General features: G+C 42.3%; 1 protein-coding gene across 2 annotated transcripts in view; it reads right to left on the reverse strand.

The window, feature by feature from the left end:
• LOC118006785 (ADP-ribosylation factor-like protein 15) overlaps positions 1 to 19,079 on the reverse strand; it is a 400,787-nt gene that overhangs the window by 16,131 nt on the left and 365,577 nt on the right. The gene's annotated exons all lie outside the window — the stretch shown is intronic.

The raw sequence follows: 19,079 nt of genomic DNA on the forward strand, positions 1-19,079 counted from the left end.
CCCATGAAAGACAAGTCTGGAGAACATTACAATCAGATATAAAGAAAACACCAGGAATGAAGGTTCCAAAAGCCACTGACTGGATTTAGCACAGCACTGTTAGCGTGGCCTCGTGTCCTAGTTGTCAAGCCAGGACTAGTCCACAGCATTAGTTCTCAACGGAGGGGAAAGGTGACCATACCCCTCAGGGGACATTTGGCAATGTCTGGAGGTATTTCTGGTTGTCACAATGGGGAGCAGGGGGCACGGTGTTTGCTGCAGGTGTCTTGTGGGTAATGGTCAGGGATGCTGCCCAACATCCTACAAGGCACAGGACAGCTCCCCCGCCCCTGCCCTCCCCACCCCCAACAAAGAACCATCTAGCCTGAGATGTCAATAATGCCGAGGTTGAGAAACTGTTCTGAACTGATCTTTTAAGGCAAAGTCAAAGAACAAAGGCCCCGCCAATGCTTCAATCTATGGTTTATCAGCATGAACCATCAGGCTCCCTCCCTGGAATCAGGGGGAGATTTAGGAACCGGATTAAGAAAGTACACCAGGAGCTATGTCAGGGTACAACTCTCTGTCCTCCCTTCTTGCTCAAAGTAGAAATCAATTGATCCTGGTGGGGACAAATCAAAACATTCAACTGGGCTAAAAGAAAGGCACCAAATCAACAGCCACCTTGCCCTCTTCCTACCGCTGACTACGCATTCACTGTTTCAGGCCCCGGGGACATAAAGGTGAACAGACGTCCCAGGCCCCACGGAGCTTACTTGGAAGAGACCGACAGGTATCATGTAGGTGCATCAGTGACTAAGTGAAGTCAGATGGAATAAGGGCCGTGAAAAATTAGAAGGCCCCACGGCAATCATAACATTTGCCATAGAGCTGATCCAAAAGACAGACTGAGGGCATGATGTGAATTAAATATCAAGCAGTTGCAGGTAAGGACAAATCTTTAGCTGGGTTCAAAACAAAATTTCATACAGTTACAATAAAGGCTCCTTCAATTAACCTCCACTTAATCACCTAGACTTAACCGACTCTTCATTGCCCCGGTTCAAGATAATGATGGACGTTGTCTCCACAACGAATGCCCACGCCCTGTGGGCACAGCCCCAGATGAAGCTGGCCGCTCACCTGATGCTCACAGCGGGGCACCTCCCCGGCACGTCTGCGCGCCTCTGCTGCTGGGCTCTTTCACAGTTCTTGTTGAAAGCAACCGTATTTGTTACTGTATTAAGTCATTTAATTCAATATGGCATCAGCGGATGAAATAGGAAGTTGAGAAGAGAATTTCTGTTTCTATGAAAAACTAGGTGGAATGTGTTCAAAGAACTCACCAAAAACAAACTGCTGTCAAATCAGATTTAGGGGAGACAACCATCAAGAACTATCGTTGTGAATTGCTTCCCACGTGTCTTTAACTTACCATCTTACTTTATCTTATGGTTCTATTTTAAAGAAATGGGAACTGAAAATCATAGATAATGGCTGTATTTTGTGCAAAAAATAGGATACAGAACTCTGATTAGTGGCCACGTACTCAGAGAAAACGCACTGGCCCAATATCAGAAGATTAGTACCATTTGTATGTTTTAAGTTAAATTATTTAGGGTATACATTTACTTTATGTTTTTAATGACAAGACATTGGCCAACTCTTTATTAATTGTTCAACTACCAGTTCAGATCAGGTCAGATAAGGGGGCTTCTAAGTCTCAAATCCCACTTTTTATTCTGTCTGAATCGAAAGCCTTCTCAGGGGGATGTCATTAACACCTACTTCAGTCGGAAGTTGAGAGTGTTACATAAAATCATGTCCGCTGTCAGAATCAATACTAGTGTCTATCACCTCAAATCCTTTCATGAAAGAAAGTAGAGTATAAATAAAGAAAATACTCAAATCCATATTGATACCCACACCCCTGCAGTCTCAAGTACCACCCCTTCACATCTCTGAGCTCACATTATGGTTAAAACTGGATACTTTGTTGTCAAAGACAGTATCTTTTAACAAAATAAACATTATGTTATTTTGAATGTATCTGTAAAATATTTTCTAAGTAGAACTTACTCCCTATTTTCTAGACTCAGAAATGCAAACAGAATTATAAAGTACTTTTCTTAGCCGATGCCCTGGATTTCTATTTCCCTGCGCTTACAGCTCTCTAGGGAACAAGCAATGTGAGTGCTCTGAAGAACACTCTTATTTTACCTTGAAGTTATTATCTGTTTCTTTATACCTTTATCACATACCCATGAGTAAGATGGCAATTCTACCATAGTATTTAAAAATAAAAATCATATAATGACAAGACCTGACAAACGATGGCTCAGGCTGTCTATTTTTAACTAGAAGTGTCAATAATAAAATAAAAGGATGTATGTAAAATGGTATTTACCTCTGTGTGTCACAAATTTATTTTTAGTGAATGAATTACCTGATACCCTGTCTTTATCGTTTAACATAAGAGGATCCAGGCTTCAAAGCCCTCAAACAGGGTTTGTAAATTTTAGGTGTGAGTTCATGACAGAAAGATGTGGCTCTAGAGAAAAAAAGGAGAGGAGAAATAAATTCTTGCCTATTTGACTCCAGGTTCTCATCCAGACATACAACACGCATAACCTGTGCACTTCTTAGCAAGTTAAATGCAGCACACGGTTTTCATAAAACATTCGGGCGAGCTGAAATCTCTCACAGCTGCTAAAATATTTGAATCCTGACTTCTCATATGAAGTCACAGACACTGAGTTTGTAGTAACCTGGTCCCAGGTTGAACGGCTTTTCGGTGCTATCAGAAGGGGCAAGCTGATGTGATAAACTGTGGGGACGTCTGGAATGCCCTACGGGCACTGGATCCAAGGCTTGGGTCAATAACCAAGAGCACTGTGTTCTGGAATGGAGTTTGCCTGTGACCACTGGCAAACTCCATTCTGACGTGACCACTGACCCTGGGAGGCACAAAGACACAGGACACTTCCCATTTCAACCTGAGGAAAGAGAAGGAAATGGAACAAGCGTGAACAGCATAATGGGCAGAAGTTCTGAACAGGAGACGGAGATAAAAGTGAACTAGACTAGCTGTTCTCGCTCTTTCTCTCTTTAAAAATTGGTTATTAAGCCAAAGACTTATTTAAAGCACTGAAAGATGCAATTTATGAACTAGCACTCATGGAAGAACTGAAGAGAGTTCCCTAAATGAGCAAATCATTGTATTCTTGCAGGCAAGAATTTGGAATGGCTTGCATAACTATCTTAATGGTTTTAGATTCTTATGAAATATTACAAATTAGACTCTTATGGTTCAGGTTTAAGAAATTCATTTGCGCTGTATCATAGATGTTTAAAAATATTCCTATATCTGCACAAAGCATAAAGAAAAAAAAAAAAAAACTCTCTGGAAAATCATGTGCCCCTTGCACACCCAATATTCCCCTCCTCTTTTCCCCCACCCCCCAGAATCCTTCCCATCTGCCAGCTGGGTTTCATTTTAAGAATTTCACACTGAATATAAAGTGCTATTTTGACCATGTGGCTCCAGAAATGTGAATTTATAGTCTATTCAGATCATACACCAATGACTGACAGAGAGGGGATTAACCAACTGGATGCGATGAAGCCGCTGCCTCTTCCTTCAGGTTGCTTTAAGTTTCCAGGAAAGGATGATCACCCGCACACTGCTTCATTGAGGCTGGCAAAAAGTCGTCTCCGAGCACGGCACTTGCCTTTCACTTTTCTAGTAGTTGGCCGCTCTACCCTGGAACTCCACCCACCCCCCAGGTTCCCACTTTCCATCGATTTCCCCATATGGAAAATGAGAACACTCAAGCTTGCTTTCTTAGACACCCCTTGCAACAATGTTCCATTTACTGACACATAACACATATGTATAATTCCTGGTCTTCAGGTGTAAGGGTCACATTTTGGGAAAGTATGTGTGTGTAATCTAGTTTTCTTGGGTAAGGACCAGCAATGCCTAACAACTTACACAAAGGAAAGACTCTTTGCATGTAGTATTTCAGAGATTGTTGGCAAGTCTTGGCCATCTAGAAATGTTTCAAATACCAGTGCTATTTAAGCTTTTCCAAAAGTAGTTCTCTTTTTTCAACGGTGACCCATCTTGTTTCACACTTATCATCCCCAAGTATTGTCTTAGGCATAAAAGTGTGACTATATAATCAGATTTTCTAAATCTTTCTTTTTGCAACTTTAGGATCATGCTGTTCCTAGGACTCTATACACTCAATGCACAGTTAAGTAACACTATAAAAGAGATTACTTCTCTGTTCAACAGAAGACCAACGAAAGGGTACGTAAGCATCGAATTTCAAGAAGGGTGTGCAGAATGTATTCAGATGTGATACTGTAGCCAGCCTCAAAATTAATGAACATATTTACATTTGTAATACACATACACATAAAAGTTAACATCAGAGGGGAGGTCGACATCATCAGCAAAGTGCAAGCTTATTGCATCCCATCAGGTTTGGTCCTGTTCAGAACAGGAAAGGCTCTGCTCAAGATGGGGGCTATAGTTTCTAAGTTATTTGAGAGAGGTAACAATGCCTTGCTCCCTTCCCTCAAGACAAAACAAACAAACAAGAACACTATAGAAAATCGATTATAGTTAAGGGACAATTTCTCCTACTTGTCAGCATAATAAATACATGTCCATTAAAAAAAAAACCCCACCAATCTCACACATTTAAGTTTTAGACACACTATCTAAACAGTTAAGAAAGTCATTTGAGAGCAGAGAAAAGTGTGGAAGGAGCCACATCACACTGGTAACAATGAAGGGAAGATTTTAACTTTTTCTTAATGTGCCCCTGAATTACTGGACTTGAAATGATGAGCTCCTGTAGTTTTTATGCTTTAAAACATGAATAAAAACATACATATGAACAAATCAAAGAGCAGAAAGGGCATTTGTAGAAAGAAACTAAAAATATACCTGTATGTAGAGACATATAAAAGAAGGTAACTGGCTCACAGTAGAGGCTTAATAAATAGGCGCTGTATGAATGTGAAAAAACAATAAAAATTAGCCTCATGTGGTACTAGCGACTGAAATTATAAGAGTGTGCTGAAGTCTTCAGGAAGGCGGAGACAAGACCACCACTCAGGATTCTTACCTTTCACAACTGAAAATCTAACAACACACTCTCACCAGCCTGCGAAGTTCCTGTGTGGGTCTTCCAGTCAGGAGGACCAGTACTTCAGGTCCCGGGCAAGGAATGGGACCTGTGAAAGTCTGCTCTTCATTGGACCCCCTTCAGAGAGAAGAGCGCAGCCTTCCTCCACAGGATGTCTGATGCTAACCTTGAATGACGCCCGAGTATAGCCTGCGGAAGGCTATAAAGTCTCTTCCCCACATTTTAGTACTAGGGTCTTCACTTAATGTCAGCCCCAGAAAAAGCCACAAAAAATTGAGAACTACATTTACTGTAGAAGTGTTGTCATGGGTTACTCATTAATTCATTAGGTATCTATCTTATAAAGTCTTTTCGAATTGTGGAAGACAGCTCTTCCCTGTGGCAGCCATAGCCTCCTCTTTTCCGATACGGAGAAATACAGCACAGATCACGATTCCTCCACCTTTTTTCAGAAACGCAGAGTGCTGAATATGAAACCAAAGTCCAGCACTGATTTAACCTATAGGGTTGATGTTATTCTAGTCTCCTCTTCTTTGTCCTGATCTCCTACTTTAATTTTTTATTATTATTTTCATGTGAGTCACTTTAAATTCTCTGTGGACAGAAGCAGTGTAACTACACAGACAAATAAAAATCAAGGAACATCTCCATCTGGAGTGAAGAGTAACATTCCATCTCTCGTGCTTGGCACTATTACTGAACAGAACACACCAAGCTTCATTGAAAGTCACTAGGTCTTGAGTCATTCTCACTATTTTAGGGGTTCTTAAAAGTGCTTGTCAACACTATTACCAAGGAGCATGGACTCCGATTTTTCAGAACTGCCTCAGTTATAAGAAAACTCAGCTGAAGTTAATTCATTTTAAGAATGGATTTTATGTACCACAGGAGGAAAAAATTCTTCAGATCAAATCCCTTGCAGAGAAATCCAAGGGATTGTTCATTTTACTGTATAAAACACACGATGCTTAAAATACAATTTTTCAGATTTCCCCCCCTCCTCTTTTAGGCGGTGCTAGCAGTGCTTACATAGAATTTTTTTTTCCCCTGTGGTGTTTCTGGGTGATGGGATTTTAACAGCACTGTCCAGCTCTTATTATCTTCTAGGCCAGATATCAGATGTCCTGTGGCATTTTAAATGCCACGTGATCAAACCACACAACACCCTCCAAAATAATCTTCTGGGGGCAGGGGTGGGGGTGGGGCGGCTACGGAATCTAAAATCAGCAAAGTTAAGTTATCTTTAGCTACAGGACTTTGGCCAAACCCTGTGAGATAAATAAAATCTGCCTTTATTCCTCTTTTTCCACCTTCTTTTCTAGTAAATCCTTTCTGCAATCCTAGGGACCCCAGGCCTCTGTATATCTTACTATGTGTCAGGTACTCTTTAAAAATATTTTAAAAATAGGGGGGCCTGAGTGGCTCACTCATTTAAGCACCTGCCTTCGACTCAGGTCATGACCCCAGGGTCCTGAGGTCGAGCCCCGCATCGGGCTCCCTGCCCAGTGGGGAGCCTGCTTCGCCTTCTCCTGCCTGCCACTCTGCCTACTTGTGTGCTCGCTCTCTGTCAAATAATAAATAAATTAAAAAAAAATTTTTTAAATCTATTACCTCATTAACCCTCATGTCAACCCACTGAGGGAGGCACTGGTAGGACACTGAGGCTCGGAGAGGGTAAGCAGTGTGACTGGGCAGTGGGGGCAGGACGTGGGGGCAGGACGTGGGGGCAGGATGTGGGGGCGGTGTCTGGCACAGCAGAACTCCGCTGTGTGTTAGCGGGGCGCACACGGAACACAGGGAGGCGGGGCTGCGTGAAAGACCAGTGACAATGAAAGGAAATGCAGTCCAACAGAATGGAGTAGCTTCAGGCACCTATAGTAAGGCTGGGATAAGACCTGGTTACGGTGCCTCCTGATGTTCCTTAAAAATCAGTCCGCGTAGACGGCCACTCTTCCACACGGGCAGACTCCTGTGTCCCCAAGTTACTAGCCAAACTGGGCTTATAGTCAGTCCTTAAATCCATGTTGCCCTTCCCATAGATAAGCTCTTTGCTCAAGGCATGACCTTGTCCTAGAAGACCCTCCGCTCTGTCTCCATGTGGGTGGTAGCTTCACGTCATCCTTCACTGGGCTGAAGCCAGAACTACCCAGGTTTCAATCTCTGCTTTACCACTTACTAGGTGTTTGACTTGGGGTAAATTTCCTAACTCTTCTAGGCCCAAGTTTCCACATTTGGGAAATGAGTGTGGTAATAATTATAAGAATAATACCTCCGTTCACAGAAAGGCCCGACTGAATTAGGTGATGGAAAGCATTTAGAGTAGTGCCGGGCGCGATTTCACGACCGTTTCCACCACCCCTCAGATCCTGCTCTCACTTGTGCTCAGTACCCAGCTCAAAAGCCTTCCTTTAGAGATCCGCCTTCTTGGAGATCCTGTAGTCCCTTGGCTTTATCATTCCAGTGGTATTTACCCTGTATCGCTGCAAGTATTCACATGGTCTTGAAGTGCGATTGTTTATATATATGTTTATAAACAAGCCCGCCCCTGATGAAATCATAACCCCAGAGGTTTAGACTAAACATAAACTTTTCTTCTTTCACCTTATCTCCTTCTCTTCCCTTCTGTTGAGTGTTTTAATCAGTTCATTATTCATATACCTCAGAGAGTGGGTAGAACAAGGAAATAGGAGAGAAATGAGAACACACACACACTATTTATAGTTCCCTATTAGATCATTCAATTTAAATCTACCAACGTTCCCGATCTCCTTCTCTGAGCAAAGCTTGCCTGGGCTGCAAAGAAGGTGGAATACGGTCCCTGTCCTCCTAAGACTCACAGTCTAGATCAGGTGAAAAAAACATGTCCCTAACTATGCAACCTGAATCCCAACACTACTTAAACCTATGTCTCAAAGTGCGTGCTCCCTCTCCGAAGACACCAGGTACCAATTTTCCCATCCCGGGGCTGCTACTTACTCAACTCATCCATTCTGGAACCTCCCTCCCCTTCTCTGGTCACCTCTCTTTGTTTTTTTTTTCAAATGTCCCCTCCCCCAAGAATTCACTGCTCCCTCAGCTGTATATTCATTCATTTATTAACTGAGTATTTTTTAAGGTCTTCATCTCCCCTGCTAGAGTACAAATTCTCCAGGAAGAAGACATGGCTCAGGGCACTGGGCCCAAAGCAGGCCCTGTCACTCATCTTAGTGAATCCCACATCTGGAGCAGGGTCTGATGGGGGGCAGATGCTCAGGGAGCATTCCTTCCTTGCCCTGGCCTTCTGGGCAGAGATGCTGGGGCAGGGCACTGCCAAACAGAACTGCTGGAGAGAGGAGAACCACCAATACTTCTGCAGACACGGCAGCCAGGATTACCTGTAGTTTCTATGTATTCATGTGGTAGGGGGCTCTATTACAGGCCAGGCACAGTGCCGTGGGGCAGAGAGACAAACCGGGGGGGGGGGGGGGGGGGGCTCTAGGGAGAGAAAGACAGTAATTAGGAAGTGTGCTCCCATGTGTAAAAATGGCAGTGTGCAGAGAGGAGGGTGTGAGGTTTACTTATCTTGACAGTTGCTAACCCATTTGAGAGCTCATTGTATTTATAAATTATGAGAAAATAATATGAAGGAGCTCTAAAACTAGAGTCCTCATGTCTAGCATTAAACAGCGCTGACATATTTTATTTTGCAGAGAATATGCCTGACGGTGTTTTCGATAGCTACTTTTATAACCCAATCAATAAGAGATCTCTATTTCAGCTGACACACTACTCATTTATTTTAGTTGTTAAATTTGAGACAGTGAAAGGAAGACATTTTAAATATGCATCCCTGTCACATTCACTCTTTTTTTTTTTTTTTTTTTTTTTAGAATGATGATCCAAAACCAATAGATTCAACCATGGCATCACATATTTTGTATTTACTGCATTGAGTAAGAAAGATAAACTACTTTATTCTCAAGTTGGCTTTTGACTTGTCAGGTGACTTTATGTGGTTCACCTACTGCTTCCCCATTTGGCTTCTCCTATTCCAAAGGAGAAACTCTAAAACTTACTCATTAAAAAAAAAAAAAAAAAAAATCAGAACAGATTTAATTAAGAGAATACCTTAAACTCAACTGGGCTATATGCAGGTGAAGAGTCAAAACGCAATACAGAAAGAAAAACAGAAAATTAGGTTCCAGAACACAAAGTATCATTTTCTCAGAAATGTTTACTATGGCAGAAGTGGATGGATGATACATCTCTAAAGGTTTTTGTACTAAGCCTGCCCAGCAAATACACAGCGAACCTAGAATGTTCCGATAAAAACATAAAGGTAAGGGGATCTCATGGGAAGCCAGGAAAAGGCTATATGATTGGTAAAGACCCAACATAATTTCCTCCAAAGGCTGTTAACATCACAAGGAGTCACAAAACATTACACTGAGCAAATTAAGTCCTGACTGGTCATTAAGGAAACTCACACAGCCCAACATCTGATGTCTTACCATTTCGTTTTGCTCTGCACATCAAAGGGATGGTGGACCTCTAACCCAAGCTTCTGATATTCAGTAATTGCCCATTCATATTTATATGAAGGAGACTACTACAAAAGATATCCATAAAGCTTCAGTTTGCTCTGGATTCAACATCTAAGGGAAGAGACAACAGTTTCATTTTCTTTTCTTTCTGGGAAACAAAAGCATCAGATAGGAAAACCTGTCCCTTTGGAAAGATCAGCCATTTGTTGTCTAGAAGGAAAGCAGGCAGATAAGGGAAAGCGGATATCTGGACTTGTCTGAGAAAAGCCTTTCAGGTCCAACCACAGCAACTTATTTGAGAGCTCTAAGTCATTAAATGTGTCTCTGATAGCACTTCACATATGAAGATTAGTGGAACACACCAAGAGATTGAATCATCAAACAATTCTCTTAGGAATTTCAACATAGCTGATTTGATACAGAATTACTCCAAAGGCCCAAGCCTGCATGGGATCCTCGTAGAGATAAGATACAGACACCTCTTAGACAAGGCCTTCATTCTTCAGAAATGGAAGCGCAAACCAAGGACTGTCCATCAACAGCATCCTCAGTGTTTATTAGGAGTCTACACATACCCTGTGGGCACTAACCAAACACAAAAAAATCTAAATAAAGTCTTTGCCTTCACAGAGCGTACAAATGAAGAAGGCACTTCCATCCTCCTTCCCATTCCAGAGACTACTCATCAGGAAACAGATCTCCCTTAAAAAATGCTACTAGTTTATATCCTTAAATCCTTATTGATCCAGAAAATAGAGCTCTTCCAATTTCTGGCTTGAGAAGAGCAGCTAAATGAACCTCTTCTGATATTGAGAGGAGTTGCTGGATAGCTTTTCTGCATTGCCTCTAGAAGGACTTAACATTGCTCTAATCCCTCATTTATCAAACTCCTTCACCAGAGGAGTGAAGGGGGCCCTTTTGCTTCTTATTTTATGAGTCTGCCAGGAGTGAATTGGCAATCAAAACTGGAGCTAAATTCCTCAAAACACTTTTGGTAAATAGACATAAGACAGCACTGTGCTTACACATATTGCCTATTCTAAGCTATCAATCTTAAACTGAGACTGGGAAGAGGCTCTGCATTTCTCATTCTTAGAAATCACATGGCATATGCAATAAGAACATATGGCCACAAGATAGCTGAGGCTTCGATTTGTACCAAAGCCAAGAAAACTAGACGCCCAAGTGTATCACTACTAATGAATTAGGGAATAATGCAGAGAATTTGCCGAGAGAAGGGAAATATAGACAGAGTTGGAAAAAAGCAGACATTTTAAAGGTATCTGGCACTGGGGCCATATCAAAAATATTTACATAAATGTGATAATGAGAGTGATTTAGATTTGGGGGGTCATGTAGAAGAGAGGTTTCTCAAACTCAGTGGAATTTCAACAAGTATCAAAGATGATAGTAAGGCTTTTTAAAATGCAAACAGGGGATTGCGTATTAATAAATATGAAGCTCTTAAAATCTGGTTCTAAAGTAACAGCAAGCAACACCAGCCCCTGGCAAACGTTTAGTAAATGAAATCAAAGAGTCAGTATCTGAAAGAATGTTAAGTATACAAGGCAGATGAGATTTTGAAATAACAGCTTTCATTTGAGGAATGGACTGAACTCATACATTCAAAGGTGAGAGGTGTAACTTGGTGAGTCTGACAGTAAAAAAAGACTTTTTTGTATTTCTTTTGAAAGTCTGATACACTTTAAAAGCATCAACACAAATCTATAATTGCACAGTTAAATTAGTCCAAGTACCTATGCAATCGATCTGGATTTCTATTGGGCTTTTTATTTCTTTCCTTGGTTTTGTCCTCAGTTGGAAGGAACACTTCAATGGTTTATCTTAAAAGCACCAGGTGTGGGTGAGCATTCACTGGGCAACTGTAGAGGGCATAAAACGCCCTTCAAAACACCTTCCCTTCTGGGCTTTTGTAATCGATCACCACCAATCTCTGTGAAAACAGGAACCACATTGCAAAGATCAGCAGTCATGCAGTTTTCTTTAACAACTTCAAGGACTGAATTGTAAGTCTGCGATGTGTGTGCAAAGGTGTCATACAATGTACTGAGTAGTAAATAGCAAAAGCCCTTCCCGTGACACTCCCTCAACTTGGAAGGAATTAGGGAAGCCATTGAAATGAACGTAGAATGGTTTGCAGAACCTCTGAGTGTTCACAGCACGTTCTACAAATGCAAGGCTAGCCGCCCCTTGTAAAAAGCAGTGCACTCCTCCTGCCCATGGGACTCACTCCAGCTGAGTGCAGAACAGCAAGGAGCACATTTATTCTTCTTAGAAGGAAGAAAAGAAAAAAGATGAAGCTAGTGCTGTACAAACGATAACATGAGGGAGAAGAAAGTAGTGGTCGAGGGACATGAGAGAGGATGGGAAAGAATAAAAGGTCTGAGCAGCATACCTGCGTGTGCCGTTTTATAAACAGGCTAAGATTTCCAGATGAAAGATCTTTGGCAGGTGGAACACTTCTACAGAAAGGCCTCAGGGAGGGGAGCAGGGCAGGCAAAGGGGCTGACATCGGGTCCCAGAATGCCACCTGTCTGAATCATCCCACCTGCTTCTCGTGCCAATGGGCACTTGAGTTACCACCTCTGACCCCCATACCAGTGTTCTGCTCCTCGAACCAGAAAGATCACTGTCCCCCTGCTTTCTAACCATGTACTCTTGGACAAGTCATTTCACATCTTTCAGTTTTAGTTCCCCAATTTTTAAAATAGATAAATGACACCTGTCCTTGAAGGGCTCTGGTACAGACAGGGCACAAATACAGATAAGGTTCTTAGCACAGTGACTGCCAAGAGGAGGTGCTCAAAAGGGGATACTTTTATGAACAAAATTTATAATCACTTAACTAGATAGCTGGGATTCAAACCAAGGTCTTCTAACTCTGAAGCCCTTTTTTTCCTCTCCACTTAGATTTTCGGCTTTATTTTTTTCTTAAGCAGAATTAAAAATAAATAAATAAATAAAATAAATCTCATACCAAAGCCCCACACCATTTTGCCTTTCCTAAGTGCTTTCATAAAACTTTTTTGGGCTACTTTACCAACAATAGCCCACCCTGACAAACCTTTCCCCGCCTATATATTCAAAGTTGGGATGCAGCTGTGAACACGATGACATGTCTCACATCTTGTTTTGTGTTCTTAGCTTCCACTCAGTGTGTACCTCTGCCTGGTTGGTTTTCCAATCTCTCCCACGCAAGGTCAGTGTTTCTAGGGCTTTGTGCTCATTTGCATAAATCTCTGAGCAACAGCCAAAACGGTGGGCAGCACTGTGGTCTTTCCCTGGGTGCCCCTGGAATGAAAAAAACTACCAGACGACTTCTTGCGCCCAAGGCACTGTGGTACGTGCCTTAGACGTGGCGGCTGCAGCTAGTGCGCGTGTTTCTATGTCCTCCTCCTGGTGCGAAGGGCCAGACAACACGGCTCTGCCTCTTCCACGGCTGGGTGATGAGTGGTGCACACCCCCGTCACTCCCTGGAAGAAACAAGACCTCTGCGATCCTCCCTTCTATCGTGCACCATCCTTGCTGTCTTTCTCCGGGAGACGTTGAACAAAGTGGCCCTGAGGACTGAGAGGACAGAGATGGAAGGGATCCAGATCCTTGAATAATTACAAGGAGCAGAGTGCCTCCACTGACCCACACAGGGCTGTGAGGGGACAGAGAAATAAACTATAGTGACAAGCCACTGAGACTGCAGACCTGCTAAGAAAGCAGCTCATAGCAATGTCCCCAACCAATACAGAAACAATCTCATTTACTCATAGTACAACTCTGTCAGGTAGTATTATCACCTGCATTTAACTCCTATGGGAACAGAGGCTCAGAGAGGTTAAGTAACTTGTCTAAGGGCAAACAGGTGATAAGGCTGACGTTCCAGCCCTAGGTCAGATTCATTCCAGAACCCATGTTCTTACCCATGGAAGTCTACTACCTCCCCAATAGCTATTATAAATGTGAAAGCAGAAACCCACATTATGGCATTTCCAGTTTTAACCTCGATCTTATGTTCCATAACAGAAGCATTTTATTTTCTCATTAAGTATAACAGAGACTAGTAAAAGTTAACACGGACTAAATTTTGTAGGTGACCTCACTCAGGGAGTGTCCGATTAATATATGTAAAACATTAAAAGCAGGACTTCATTAATGAAGCAAGGGTAGGGTTCCCAGGAACAAGCCATTTGAAAATCCACTGTGTCACATCACACGGCTTCTCAATACTGTGCTATTCAGGTTTCTTTCTTTTTCTTTTTAAAAAAGATTTTATTTATTTATTTGACCAGAGAGAGAGCACGTTAGCACACCAGCAGGCAGAGCAGCAGGCAGAGGGAGAGGGAGAAGCAGGCTCCTGGCTGAGCAGGGAGCCCGATGTGGGGCTCAATCCCAGGACCCTGGGATCATGACCTGAGCCGAAGGCAGACGCTTAACCAACTGAGCCACTCAGGCGCCCTACTTTTTATTTTTATATTTTAAAGATTTTGATTTATTTTAGAGAGCAAGTGCACACATGTGCATGCACATGTGGGGTGGGACAAAGGGGGAAGGAGAGGAAGAGGGAGAGAATTTCGAGCAGACTTCCTCTGGGCTGAGTGCTGAGCACGATAGGGGGCTAGATCTCATGACCCTGAGATCACAGCCTGAGCTGAAACCAAGGACCTGAGCTGAAAGGTGCCCCAAACCACTTCATGTTTTACTTAACCAGTAGAGTAGCACCATTTGGTTTGTGGGTTAGTTATTGATTGTCACCAACTAGCCACTTTTGTAACAAAGAAGACTAATTCTTCTAGCGTGTTGTCATAGTTTGAGTTTCTGCATGGCTTTCTCAAAATTTCAGTCCTTTCCTTCTTTAAGTCTGAAGCCTGTATTAGCTCTGTTTAGCACAGTTAATGTTTTCTGTTTTCTTGCCTGTGTTTAGTAACAAGGATGGAAAATAGTTCAGACGTGGTCCCTGTCCTAGAATCAGGAGAAGAATCTGATACGGTACTATAAAAGGACCATTGTTACGTACTAGTTCATGCTTTGTTTTTTTTTTTTTAAAGATTTTATTTATCTTAGAGAGAGAGAGAAAGGGAGGAAGGGGAGAGAGAGGAGAGGAGAGGAGAGACAGAGAAGGTGAGTATGAGTGGGTGAGGAGCAGAGGGAGAGAGACACTCTCTCAAGCAGACTCCACACTGAGCATGGAGCCCAATGTGGGTCTCGATCCCACAATCCTGACTGAGATCCTGACCTGAGCCAAAACCAAGAGTCAGACACTTAACCAACTGAGCTACCCAGGTGCTGTTTTTTTTCCCCCTTAAATGACAACAACTATAATAACTTCGAGCAATCATTCTTGAATGTTCCCTTTCTATGCAGGTTATGCCTAGTGCAAGGGGAGTATCTGAAATAGGAAGGGGTAGGGCATGGACACTAACCAATGAGAATGGACCAATCAGCTGGTGGCAGTGCTGGAGCATGTTTCTAAAGGCTCCCAGCTAAATCAGGCTTTGTCCCCTTGGTTATGGAATTGGGGGACAGCTCAGGAGGTTGTGAGGGGAGGACCAATGCAGTTTCTTATAGGGATGGGCCAGTACTTGACTATTTTAACAACTGGCCCATATGTAGTGATGCATACTGACAGAATACTGCCTTGACCCAGAGAAGGTGATGGAAACTCACCATCTCCATAGGACAGTCACTTTTCTACCTCTGTTGACAACTGAGCTGTGTAGATCCCAAACCAGACATACCAGAGAAAGACAACCTGAAAACTGTTCCCTTGAGAATATTCATTTTCCTTTACAAGCATTTGAAATAGGGCAGCACCCAATAAATGTTGCTGACTGACTGACATTTATTGAATGCCCAGTGTATACAAAGCATGTCCTGGGAAATTCATAAAAAGAAAATACAAATGACCTAAATTAAGCTTGCTGTTATTTTAATGATTGATGAAAAGAGCGGCCTTTTGGAGATGAGTATATAATCATAACTATACCCTAATGAAGTCTTGTGAAAAGATAGGTAACCCAAACTTAGGATCAAATATGTTTTACAGAGTGCTTCCCTCCTTCATTATTCAAGTTCTGGTCTTTGTCAGCTGCCACTGGTAAGGGTCAGGCAGAATAAAACTCCTATAACTCAAAACAAACAAATAACCATCCCCATACCTGAAAAAAACCCAAAAACCTCACATGTACCCAGCTTGAAACTCAGTTTGCATTTGTGATCTGATTTTGACAATCATAGAACTTTACATCTGCATAAACTATGATGCTGCTGCTTTTCAGGGGTGAGATGCCTCCCCCAAAGGGTACTTGGTAAAATGATCTTTGAGTGCTAGAGATGAATTATACACCCTGAAAGCTGTCAAATGCACAAAGCTGCCTCCAGTAAGGATGACTGACCTAAAAGCAACTCATTTACTAGTAACTTAGGCTGTGACATTCTTTCATTACTGGTATTTTCTTGGGCGTGTCAAGAAAAAGTCTTGTAATATCCAAAAATTGATCGAGTTTTATTGTTTAAACAGTAGTTTAAAAATTGGATTATTTTATCAGAGACCAGGTAAACACAGAATTAAAAAGACACAAACACTTGCAACCAAAGCTTAAGATCTTACTTGGGAAAAAAATTCATGAATGAAAATTTTCAGTTAGAAAGCAGGGTATTGGAGATAAATGAGACACAACTATGAGTTCTCTTCCTGGTGTTAGATTATGACTTTCAGGAAAAGGAGGTAGTAAAAGCGTCGGGAGAAAGGTATTTGTCTGACATTGTGTCAGATTTCGTAAGGCCCAGGAGCACCTTGAGAAGTAACAGCTGGGAGGAGCAGACTGAGAGCTTTAGCAGTATTTGGAAAGTTGCCATCATGTCTCCTTAGCTTTCTTAAAAAGCATTCATTTGGTATTTGTCTTTTACTTTTATTAGCTTAAAAAATTTTAGCAGATTGTCACACAAATGACATTATGGGAGATATTCACAATTTTGTTGATTACTTTTCAAGCCGTTCTTAGTGTTACTTTAATTATTCTAAACAGCATTTTGGAATTGTTTAGATGAACTGAAAGTAAGATTCATTCCAAAGAAGTGATATGGAAAAGATATTCTTAGAGTCAGAATTTTAGAGCCAGAAGGGGACCTACAATTCTTCTAATTCAGTCCTCTCATTTTACAGATAAGGAGACCAAGACCCAGTTGGGTGAAATGGCTAAACCCAAAGTCAGCTAAGGTGATCCTAGGCACAAACCAGGATTCCTCACATTGAGTCTAACTTTCTTCCTACTAATGGTCAAGTCCACACTGCTTGTCCTCTTCTCATTCCCACTCAAGGCTGCTCATGGTGACCGCCCCACTCGTCCTCCCCGACAGAGGACAGCAACCAAGCTGTCTAGCTGATTGGCCACGGCTGGGAGGGAGCAAGGTGGTGGCAGTTCTCGCTCGCCAAGGATGCACATGCATTTACCTACCTACCCTCCTTTGGCCTTCCTCCCTCCCTTCCTCTCTCTCTTTCTTACTTGCCTTTCCTTCCCCTTTGTATGCTGCTTCTTTCTTCCAATTCTTATCAAATCCAGTGCAACTTGTGAGCACCTAAATAAGTGTTCATGTATTCAAATCAGGAAACTGTTAAGTTAGACATGATGAAGAATTTGAATCACTCAAAAAGTGTTTTTAGGGGTGCCTGGGTGGCTCAGTCATTCAGTGTCTGCCTTCGGCTCAGGTCATGATCCCGGGGTCCTGGGATGGAGCCCCATGTCTGGCTCCCTGCTCAGCAGCAAGCCTGCTTCTCCCTCTCCCACTCCCCCCCTGCTTGTGTTCCCTCTCTTGCTGTGTCTCTCTCTGTCAAATAAATAAATAAAATCTTAAAAAAAAAAGTCTTTCTAATGCCTTTTAGCATTTGCACACAAGTCTTCTGCAGCCTTTAATCTGTTTCTCCTCTCAAGTTTCGGTTTTCAGGATTTTTCAGTTCTTAATCTCTCATTTACTTATTATCTGCCACACATGACAGACACTTCAACTTTTTTCTGGAACCTTTTGTTTGGTTCTTGTGCTTACTGACTTTGGGACTTTATGCAAGTCACTTAACCAGTTGCTTTGGGGGAAAAGTGATGGTACTGGATCTTCTAAACCTCAGTAAGCACTGACCACACATGCATTACGTGCCTAGGACCACGGGCTGCTCCTGGAAACTAAGCAGGGACAAGGAACTTTGGGTCTTGCTGGTTGTGCCTGAGAGCTCAAAATTAAAAGCATGTAACAAAGAGAGTGTGCAGGACCAAGCATAGAAGGTGAAAACTGAGCATTGGCAAAACCCCCCAAATCTGTGATTTGAATGAGGCTGTGGCAACTCAAGGTGGCCCCTGGAGCCTGACAGCCTGGGTTCAAATTCTGGCTTTGCCCTTTACTAACCACCCGACTTTGGGTGCATCTCTTCACCTCCCTGAGCTGCAGTGCCCTCATTTGTAAGAGAGTAAGAAGAAGAGCACGTAGCCTTTAGGCTATCCTGTGGACTAGGTGAAAGCATTTAGCTCAGTGCCTGGCACAAACATCAGCTGGTAATAGTGTGTTCCACACTCACAAGAGAGTGCAGAGACGAGCTGATGGTGGCTCAAGCTCCTGGTGTCCTGATGGAGGAGGCAGGATTCGAGATGGAGCTCTGATTACAGTTGAGATTTGAATAGAGGACCTTGATTGCCAGAAACATTTTCAGGAGACAGAGAGCAATCTATGGGTCCTTGAGTAGTTTAGATATAAATGAGAGTGGTATTTTAAGATCAGCACTGAATTTTTTTGTGAAGATTTTTTATTTATTTTTATTTTTTTAAAGATTTTATTTATCTGACAGAGAGCACAAGCAGGGGGAGCGGGAGAGGGAGAAGCAGGCTCCCTGCTGAGCAAGGAGCCAGACACATGGGGCTCCATCCCAGCGCCCTGGGATCATGACCTGAGCTGAAGGCAGATGCCTAACCGACTGAGCCACCCAGGCGCCCTGAAGATTTTTTATTTTTTAGTAATCTCTATATACCCAACATGGGCCTTAAACTTATAAACCCAAGATCAAGAGTTACACACTCCACTGCCTTAACCCCCTGGACGCCCCTAATTTTTTTTTTTTAACTGCAAAGTAAATGTAAACATTTAGGTAGAAAAGCAATGTATCTTCTGGCTATGATCTTTCTTTCTGTAAAGGATCCCTTGGCTCCTCAGATCTTTTTTTTCTTCACTTCGAATTCCCTAAGCTCATTATGAAGTGTAGATAAAGGATTAATATCCAGCAAATCATTTCAGGTTAAGGGAAGGAGGAGGCTTTGCTAGATTCCCTTTATAAATGTGAGCCATAAATTGCCACTCAGCTTGGAGGACTTTATAAACAAATATAGCCAGGTACCCAAATTCTATAAATTATCACTGATAT

The sequence above is a fragment of the Mirounga leonina genome, unplaced genomic scaffold, assembly GCF_011800145.1.
Source record: "Mirounga leonina isolate KUSES-001 unplaced genomic scaffold, KU_Mleo_1.0 Mir_99, whole genome shotgun sequence".
NCBI lineage: Eukaryota > Metazoa > Chordata > Mammalia > Carnivora > Phocidae > Mirounga > Mirounga leonina.